The sequence below is a fragment of the Amphiprion ocellaris genome, chromosome 2, assembly GCF_022539595.1.
Source record: "Amphiprion ocellaris isolate individual 3 ecotype Okinawa chromosome 2, ASM2253959v1, whole genome shotgun sequence".
In the NCBI taxonomy this organism is placed as follows: Eukaryota; Metazoa; Chordata; class Actinopteri; family Pomacentridae; genus Amphiprion; species Amphiprion ocellaris.
In genome coordinates, this window is record NC_072767.1 from 38,505,350 (window position 1) to 38,515,197 (window position 9,848).

General features: G+C 37.8%; 1 long non-coding RNA gene across 8 annotated transcripts in view; it reads right to left on the reverse strand.

Annotated features, from left to right (window-relative positions):
• Window positions 1-2,398: 2,398 nt before the first annotated feature.
• The window catches only part of LOC129350158 (uncharacterized), a 32,268-nt gene continuing 24,818 nt past the window's right edge, over window positions 2,399-9,848 (reverse strand). For 2 of the 8 annotated variants that reach the window (XR_008603457.1, XR_008603461.1), the window contains 3 exons: window positions 9,696-9,796; window positions 5,761-7,947; window positions 2,448-5,659 (listed from right to left, as the gene is read on the reverse strand). This is a non-coding gene — a long non-coding RNA (uncharacterized LOC129350158). Of the gene's footprint in view, window positions 5,660-5,700; window positions 7,948-8,830; window positions 8,886-9,695; window positions 9,797-9,848 lie in introns of those variants that run through there. The other 6 variants (XR_008603462.1, XR_008603460.1, XR_008603456.1 and 3 more) reach the window with 6 other exon arrangements.

Sequence of the window (9,848 nt, forward strand, 5' to 3'; positions counted from 1 at the left end):
AATAAACATGAGGTCAAATAGAAGGAAGAGTTTTAAATACTGCAGTCCCACGACGACAAGAATAAAGTTTGTCAAGAAAAAGTAAATCTGCTGGTGGATTCCATTAAAGTCCTAATAATTGATTATAAAGTGTGATACTAAAGGTTTGTGGTGCTAAAAATCTGAAAGATATGAAGTTGAACATGTGGATGGAGGTTGATAAAAGTTGACCAACTCCATGGATTTTCTGGATGGTGGTTAAAGACCTGCTCTTCTAGTGGTCTTCCTTCTAGTGGCTGTAAAAAGTCAGTCCATCCTGACCGACTTCAACACCTCTTCATGACAAGTTGTTGTGCCTCGGACCTGGTGGAAACTCCAGAAACTGGGGAAAACCCGTGGAGACTGGAAGAACTCGTGGCGACTCGAAGAACTCGTGAGGCGGGGGAAGGTGTGGTGGGTGGTGGGGGGAGGCGGGGGAGTAGAGGGGGGAGGCCGCCACCCACCTCCCCGCCCACGCTCCGCCCTGACTCCACCCAGACTCCGCCTCGGCTCCGCCCATGTGGTCACTTGAGGAACTTCGATGCCAAAGGGACGACGAAATTATGTCTTTGTATCTGATCTGTAGCTCAGTGAGTTAAGGATTTGCCTATGGAGCTGCAGGTCGCTGGTTCAAGACCAGACACTTCTTAAATTATTGTCAAAATCCTGGCAAAGACAAAGAAAGAAAAGTGCCGGTGGTGGGTCTCGAACCTGCGACCTTCCACTTGGTAGTCCTCTTCTTATCCCCCTGAGCTACTCGCTCAGATACTAATTCTTCTTTTTTTTGCGCATTTATCATCTATTTTTTGTCGTTTTCGATTTTTTTTTTAACTCGAGTCTCGACTCGACCGTTTTTCTCAGGAGGTTGGACTTGCTGGAGGGTTGAACCTTCAGTTCCAAGACTTTCCAAGCCTCCACACCTCCCGAGTCCTCAGGACCTGAGCTTTCACACAGTCTGAGGGCTGAAATTTTCTAAGTCCCACAGTAGTTCTCTGTTGGATTGAACTTTCACACAGTCCAAGGACTGATATCTTCCAAGTTCCTCAGTAGTTCTCTGTTAGTTTGAACCTTCAGACAGTCTGAGGACTGAAATCCGGAAAGTTCTTGAGTAGTTCTCTGTTAGTTTGAACCTTCAGACAGTCTGAGGACTGAAATCTTAAAAGTTTCTCAGTACTTCTCTGTTAGTTTGAACCTTTCCACAGTCTGAGGGCTGAAATTTTAAAAGTTCCTCAGTAGTTCTCTGTTAGTTTGAACCTTTCCACAGTCTGAGGACTGAAAACCTAAAGTTTCTCAGTACTTCTCTGTTAGTTTGAACTTTATGGTTAACAGAAGCCTTAAAACTTGTGACCATGAGTCTTGATTTCACATTTAGACCATCCATCTGAGTTCTTCTCAGACCTTCACCTGTGGGTTTTTTAGAAATCCTCAACAAACTTTGATTCTCTTCACTGAACAGTAAAGTTTGTGGAGATCAGAAGGTAACATTAGTTTGATCCATGCCTTCAACTACTAGTAGACTTTATCTGGAAAGCAGTTTTCTGAAATGAGTTCTTAGTAAATCTGTCCACAATCAAACCAAGAACATAGAAAGAGGAAATGTTTGAAGAAACAACTTGATGTTTTCATTTCAGACTAGAAAACGCTTTCGGACTTTTATCTGTTTTTGCTCTTTTTGATCGTTTTGTTGTCTCTTCTGTGTAATTTGATCTTCTAAAGTCTAACTGGTGTCTTTTCAAATGTTTTGTCTTTAGTTTGATTCTTCTTAAATGTTTAGTTTTGCTCTTTTCTCACCTTTTATTCTTTTCTAATGTCTGATTTGATTTCCAAATGTTTTGTCTTTTTAATGTTTAATTGTTGTTTTATCAAACGTTTTATCAGCTTGTTTGAAAAAATGTCCTTTTCTTTCCCAATGTTTAATTTTTCGATTAAATATTTAAAACTTTAAGGTTTTTCTGTATAAATGTTTTACCACCTTTTTTTTAATTTTGTTTTTAAATGCTTCATTGTATTTTCTGTTTAATTCCTATTTAGAGTTTTATTGTCTTTAAGATTTAATTTTCTACTTAAACATTTAATTTTTTAATTAAATGTTTTGTCTTTTCAAAGGTTTAATAATCTAATTAAATGTTTTGTATTTTTTTAAATGTTTAATGTTCTTCTTGATGTATTTTGTAAATGTTTAATTATCTAAAATATTTCATCTTTAATGTTTAATACTTTTGTTTTAAAATTTTGTTTATTTTCATAATTACATGTTTTGTATCTTCTGTCTAATTATCTAATTCATTATTTTGTCAGTTTAATATCATTTAATTGTATTTAATGTTTAATTTTCTTTTTAAAGTTTTATTGTATTAAATGCTTTTTTCCTTTGATTTAATTGCTTTTTTAAATGTAGTTTATTTCTTCAATCTTTTTTTCTGTCAAAATTTTAAGCCCAACTTTAAAAATGAAACAAACCCTTAAATCACAATGAAAATACTTCTGTTGTCACAATCATGAGTTAGTCAATTATTCAGTTTATCAATTCAACTTTATTTGTTTAGCACCTTTCACACAGATGACAAAACTAAACAAGCAAAGAGAAAAAAAAAACTATGATTAAAACTCAAAAATATATTTTTAAAAAAAGATTTAACATGGTAATAAAATATGTTGTGTCCAGGGGATGGAGGGAGTTTATTGAAGTCTTCCTGGGCTCACGTGAGAAATCACTTAAAATATAAACTTGATCTTCAGTCTAAGGAAACTGGGAAACTGCAGAGCAACAGAAGAACCAACAATATCTCCTGTTTTCTCCTTTAATGAGTCGATTCTTCTTGTGCTTTCAGACCAAAGAACTACAGACTCTTCACAACCTGCTCAAACTCTTGGTACAGGACCTCACCACACGGGTCAATAAGGTTTCTGTCTCATTTCTACTCTGAAGATCACCTTCTCCTGCTCAAACTGCTGACAAATGTTTCTGCTGCTCTGAAGTCTGATCTCCAGAACTTCCTAAAAACTCTCAAAGTCTCTTCTGCTGCAGGTTGCTTTGTAGAACTGTTCCAGAAAACCTCACCAAACCACATGGAGGAGCCTCAAGATAGTCGTCCAAATGAAACTGTACAAAAACCAAACTAGCACAACCCAAACACTAAAGTCTCCTGCAGCCTGCCAGAGAACTTCTTTAAACAGAGAATCAGGACAGGAACTCTTACCTTCTGGACAACCAACCTTGGTTCACAAACAAGAATACAGAATGTGTCTGACCAAAAACCTCTGAAGACTCACTACAGCCAAGATAAAGACACAACTCAGCTGCACCAAATCCACTAATCACTGCACACATTAGCACCACATTTACCAAGACAACTATCCAGTACAAAGCCCTAAAACACACCACGAAACACATTAAAGACGATTTTACTGCTGGAAGCTGCAAGCCAACGCCTAAAGAAGAAACTAAAGCAACGGAGCCAAACCCGGTTCAGTGGTGAAGAGAAACAGAGGAAATGTTTGTCTGCAGCTAAATAAAGCAGGAAGACACTGAGCTGCTCAGGTGTTCCTGATAACACCAAGCAGCCACCTGGACAGCCAATAGGAACACAGCTTACTGGAAGTACAGAGGGCTGGGTTAGTGAAGGAAATTTAGTTTAAAGTGGAAGCAGAAAGTTAACAAAGAAAGTTGAAAACCACCTTCTGATACCTGAAGTCTCTGAGTTTTCACACAAAGAACACCTGAACATGTCAAACTGGTTCCATAGTAGAACCATCATTGTAAAAACGTCATAGTATGGTGTGTTGCTCAAAAAACATTAGGACCCGGCTGTCTAGGGTCGCAGAGGAGCAACACAAAAACAGGACAAACGCTGGTTTCCAGGGGGTTAGGAGGATATTTATTTGAAAGAGGAAGTTTACAAAAACACAACATGTGAGCAGAAAAATCACAAAGTCTATCTTTAGTTCAGCTGAAAATATTAGTTTTTGTCTTTTTTATTGACCAAACTTTTCAGGAAGTAGATGAAGAATAATTAAGGCCCTCATGTAGCAGTCAAACTTATTTTGGATCCTTGTGGAGAGTTTAATCTTAGAGTTTGTAAAGCTGTTGAGTTTTTAGAATCACATGGATTGTTTTGACATTTAATAACCGAGTCCTGAAATAAAATTACAGTTGTGGATTTCTGTCATTTAGTCTGGACTAAGTAAATAACAGCAGCATAAATCTCAAACGTCATTATGAGGAGTCTGGATTGAGGTTTCTCACTTGATAATGATCATAACATGAAATTCAGGTTGGTTTAAAGGAATATTCCACCTTAAATCTTTGAATGTTGACCTAAAAGGTTGGTTTCAGGAAGTATTCCACCTACAAGGTCCTCACACATCCACCTTAAAGGAACATTCCAGCAAAAATCCTTAGACATGCACCTAAAATGTTGGTTTAACCGAGTATTCCATCCAAAATCCTCAAAGAGACCTGAGGGGCTGGTTAAAAGGAATATTCCACCTAAAACCTCAAATATAGACCCCATAGGGTGGTTTAGAAAAAATCCTTCAATGTCGACCAAAAAAGTTAGTATGGAGGAATATTCCACCTGAAATGTAGACCTGAGAAGTTGGTTTGGAAGAACATACCATCCTAAATATCCTTAAATGTAGACTAAAAGATGGTTTGGAAGAAAATTCCACCTAAAATCCTCCACTGTCGACCTAAAAGGTGAGTTTAATGGTATATTCCACCTAAAATTCACTACTGTAGACCTTGGAAGTTGGTCTGATGGTATATTCCACCCAACATCCTTGAACATAAACTTAAAAAGTTCGTTCAAAGGAATATTCCACCTAAAGTCCTTCAATGTGGACCAAAAAAATCTTGGTGTAAAGGAGTATTCCACCTTAAATGTAGACCTAAAGGATAGTTTGGAGTAATATTCTACTCTAAAATCTTCCAATGTAGACCTAAAAGGTTGATCTGATAGTATCTTCTACCCAACATTTTGGAACATTTACCTAAAAGGTTGGTGTAATGGTATATTCCCAGAACCCTCGAACATTGGGCTTAATGGTATATTCCACCCAAAATACTTGTACATATACCAAGAATTCAGTGTAAAGGAAATGTAGACCTAAAAGGATTGTTTAAAGGAATATTTAAACAATTATTTTCATTATCTAATAATCTGTTATCAGTCAGAACCCTGGCAAACTTATTTTCATCAGTTTTTTTAGTGGAAGTCACAAATAAAGGAGCTCTTGGTTTTTCCTGGCGTTACTCAGTCCAAAGCTGCTGTTTCAACACAGAACGTTCACATGCATCCACAAACCTCTCAGCACTCAAACACCCACAGACAGGAGGCCGGCTGGACCGAGGCTCGGCGGCGTCCTCAGACCCACGAGTCGGGGAGTCGCTGAACTTGTTGGTCCGGTTTGAAGGCCTCCGTGTGGTCCAGTAGAAGTCCACGTAGTCGGTGTTGGCTTTGAACCGCAGCGACTGGCCGCCATCAGGTGGACCGGCTCGTCCTCGTAGGACTCCTCCTGTAGCCTTGAGGGGACCACAGGAACATTCAGTAGCTGTTGGAGTTCTTCCTGTCAGGCTCGTGGTAGAACGGCTCTGAAGAATCTTGTACTCGTCTTATCTGGAACAATCTAACAGCCTAAACTGTTAACAGCGGTGTAAAGAAGCAAACACACAGGCATAGATTAGGACTCAAACTAGATTTATTTTAGAAAACAAATCAGCTTAGAGGCATTTGTTCACACATGTGGCTGAATAGGAGGCCGTCCAATCAGATTGGAGGTCTTCACTCTGTAGGTTGTTTGTTGGGTGAGACTCTTGGACCTCCATCAGCTGACATGGATGTTTGATGGTCTTCCTCTCTAGTGCCAGATGATTCATCCATGAATTCAGCAGCTACAGACTGAAATGAAGCTCATGCTGCCGTTATTGAATTCCTGTTCCAGATCAAATGTTCAGATCTCACCTTGAATGCAGCCGTCTGCTGTCTGATAGTTTTTCTCATTGTAGTCTTCAATAAAGTCTTTTTCCTCATGTCAGGATGTGGTGAGACTCTTTCTCAGTCTCTGCAGACGTCCCTCATTGTGCATCTCCAGAGAAGAAACAGAAAAACTGATCACTGCTTCAGCATCACAAACGCTCTCCAGCATTGAGAATGTTTTAGGAATTCATTCAGTGTGTTGTGAACTTTGAAGGAGCAGAAACTTTACAGCTGCCAAAGATATGAGCTCCAATTCTGGATGTTTTAGGAAATGAAGTTCATCAAATGAACACTTGATTTTTGCTGATAACTCTTATTAAATTACTGAAGAAATCTAACATAAAAACCTGTAAACTCTCAGGCAGCTTTTGTTAAAGTTTGTCTATAATTCTATCATCATGTTGTGGAACCAGGACTCTGCAGAAGTTCCTTCAATCAGATACTTGTGTGTTTCTATTTAAGGCCTCAGGTTTGAACAGACAGCAGAGGATTAGAAAGGAGTGATTTTAATATTTAAATCAGTCCAGTAAATGTTTGGAGTAAAAATGATTAAAATTTGGATTTAGATAGATTTGTGTCAAATAATATTGTAGAGTCTCACTTAAATATATCCAAATGAGTTCAGTGTATTTACATTTTATAGAATGTTTGATTTCTTAATCTCAATACTGTAGGGTCTGACCCTAAATATTATAATAATGATGTAAATTATAATAATAATAATAACAATATTGTAGTACAGAGTCAAACTTTAATCAGCTAAACTTACATAATAAATATCACTGCACAATCTTAACCTGAACATTCATATTATTCAGGTAAATTTACATAAATCATGATATTCTAGAGTCTTAACTGGAATATGTCTAACATGAATCTTTTTGTATTGTGCTGATAAACAACAATAACCCAACTTTCAGATAATATTTATTGTCTGTGATTGTGAGACTAAATTCCTCCACATTCTGGAACTTTACGTGCAGCAGCTGTAGGAATAAATAAAAATAGAATCTGTTCATTTCCACATTATGCACATTTATTTATTCTTAATATCTCAGACTGAATGTAGCTGGCAGTAAAAACAAACTCATCTGCTGGACTGCATTTCCCAAAATGGAAACATGGACAGAATTTAACACTCATGTATCCATGGCAACGCTAAAGTTTCTGCTTCTTACCAAAGTTCACAACACAAGTAAAGATTTTAATGTAAAACTTCAGGGATGACTGCTGACCATAAGTATTCTGATCAATACTTCATGATCAATATCAGGACAGATGTTACAGTTCCAGCTCTTCCATTAGACTGCAGTTATTCACAGAGAAATTAAAACATCACATTCCTCATAAAAACTAGATGGAACTTTTATAAAATAAAGTGTTGGTGAATAAACAGTGTAAAAAGTGCAAAGCAGCTCCATTAAATCAGGAGATGTGAGACTTCCACAGCATGGATCACCATCTGCTGTGTTGATTCATAGCTGAATGTCAGAATGAACTGAGACAGAAAAGCTGCTTTGAGCTGCAACATTACAGTCTGACAATCCAACACCATCACAGTTTTCATCTGGTTGTTTTGCTCCAACATGCTGTGAAGTTCAGTTTTTACCTGAATCAATACAGAGATTCTATTTCCAACCAAGACTGGAATAAAAATTAGAATGTTATGGGGTTATTAATGCAACTAAATCCTTTCAGATGGAAGGATTTACTTCTAAGTTCTAATTCAAGTTTCAGTTGGAGCACATTGCATTCACAAAGAAAAACTGTGAAACCTTCATAGCAACATTCAATAAACCTAAAGCTTCCCTGTTGGCTCATTGGTGGAGTTTGTTACTGAGCATCTGAACCTTAAATCCAGTGAGACGACCATCTTCAGTCGAGGCCAGTCAGAGAACTTCAAGACCTTCCATCAGCTGGACCAGATGTGGCATCATCTCCCTCTGAACATCTGGATGACAGGAGAAAAGACAGAAATCAAACACAGATCACAGAAATACAATTTATTCACTTTAATCACTTTATAAAAGTAGCATGAACTTTATTAAAACTTGACAATATCAGTAATGAAAGTAAATGTTTTTATCTCATGTTGAAGCTAAATTTAAAGCCAATTTTAATGACAATTTATCCTGAGAGGAGTGAGAATGGAGCTTTTCTTTCCTTTTTAGAATATTCCCACAAAATATTCTGTTTATTATTGGCTTTAGAAGCATTTTTCTTCACTTATTTATTTTTAGATACCTCAGACTGATGCACTTTGCTGGTTTGCAGATAATTTCAGGTACAATGACAATAAAGATCTTCTATTATAACATATTTGGTAAAACAAGAACTGCAAACCTTCTCAACCATCTCTCAGTCTGCAAAATTCCAACTGCGACAAAGAATTATCTGATGTAGTTATTATAATCTTTACTGAACCAGCCCTGGAATTAATAAAAATCTGTATATGAATATGATTTTTTCTGATGGGACCACTAAAACTGCATACAATAAAGTAAATGTCTTCTGCACTGCACACATTCTACACTTTTGTATAACTCTGGATGTCAGAGTAAAGGCAGACAGATCCACCGATCAGCCACAACATTCTGACCACTGACAGCTGAAGAGAACAACATCCATCATCTTGTTCTAATGCAACGTTCTGCTGGGAAACCTTGACGTTCATGTGGATGTTTGACATGTACCACCACCTAAACACTGCAGGACAAACAATCCCCTAGTCTCCATGGCAACAGCAGTCCTTGATGCCAGCTGCCACCCTCAGCAGGACAAATTAAAACTGTTCAGGAGTGGTCCGAGGAACACGACAGAGCTAAGCTGTTCACCTGGATTCCACACTCCCCACATCCAGATCTGATGGAGCATCTGTGGGATGGTCCAGGATCAGCCTGGTCTAGGTAGAACCCACCCTGCAACCCACAGGACCCACAGAATCCACAGGATCCCCAGAGGTTCTGATGAACCACTGGGTCAGAGGAGTTTTAGCAGCATAAAGGGACCAACACACTATTAGTCAGGTGGTCAGAATGTTATACTGGTATATTGTCATGCTGATTATCTGATCAGTAAATGTTACCATCAATTATAACGTCCACATTGATCAGGCAAAAAAAACTATCAGTTCATTCAGAAACTGTGGGGTTAAACCTAAAAACACAGACCTCAACAGCAGTTTGCTTCAAAGCAGAACACCAGCCGGTTTTCACTAAAGAAGCTTTCAGAGCAACAATTAAATGACAGTTTTGTTCTCATTAAGTTCAGAGTCAGCCAAAATAATGTACACACATCAGGAAAAGAAAAACTTTTATAAATATTTCATTTGTATAAGTACTTCTATACATGTAGATTCCTCTTTCAAAGTTTGATCAAATCACGGTAACTCTGTGACCTGTTGTACGATGTTTTCCCAACAGATGGCGCTACCCTCATGAATGGAGCATCAACAAGTGACGTCTACAACACAACAGAAATGTCTGGAAGCCAGTGGCCACCACTTTGAGCACCTCTTGTAATTGTAGAGGCCAAAGATAACTTTTATTAATCTCCTGATGTCTGAATAAATTTGGTATTGAAATATTGATGCAAGTTTTTATTTTCCTGATGTCTGTAAACATTATTTTGGCTGACTCTGTATAATGGGTTTCTGACAGGTCACCAGGCAACATCTTTTTATAATAATGACAAACATACCTGCATTCTACAGGAGTGATTTTCCTCATGTGCAGGTAAAGATGTGTGAGGAGCTTAGAGATGACAGGAGCAGGAGTCATCCTCACTAATTCAGCTTCCACCTAGAAACAGAAAGACCACAAACAAACACACTGATAGACTCTCAAACGTTCA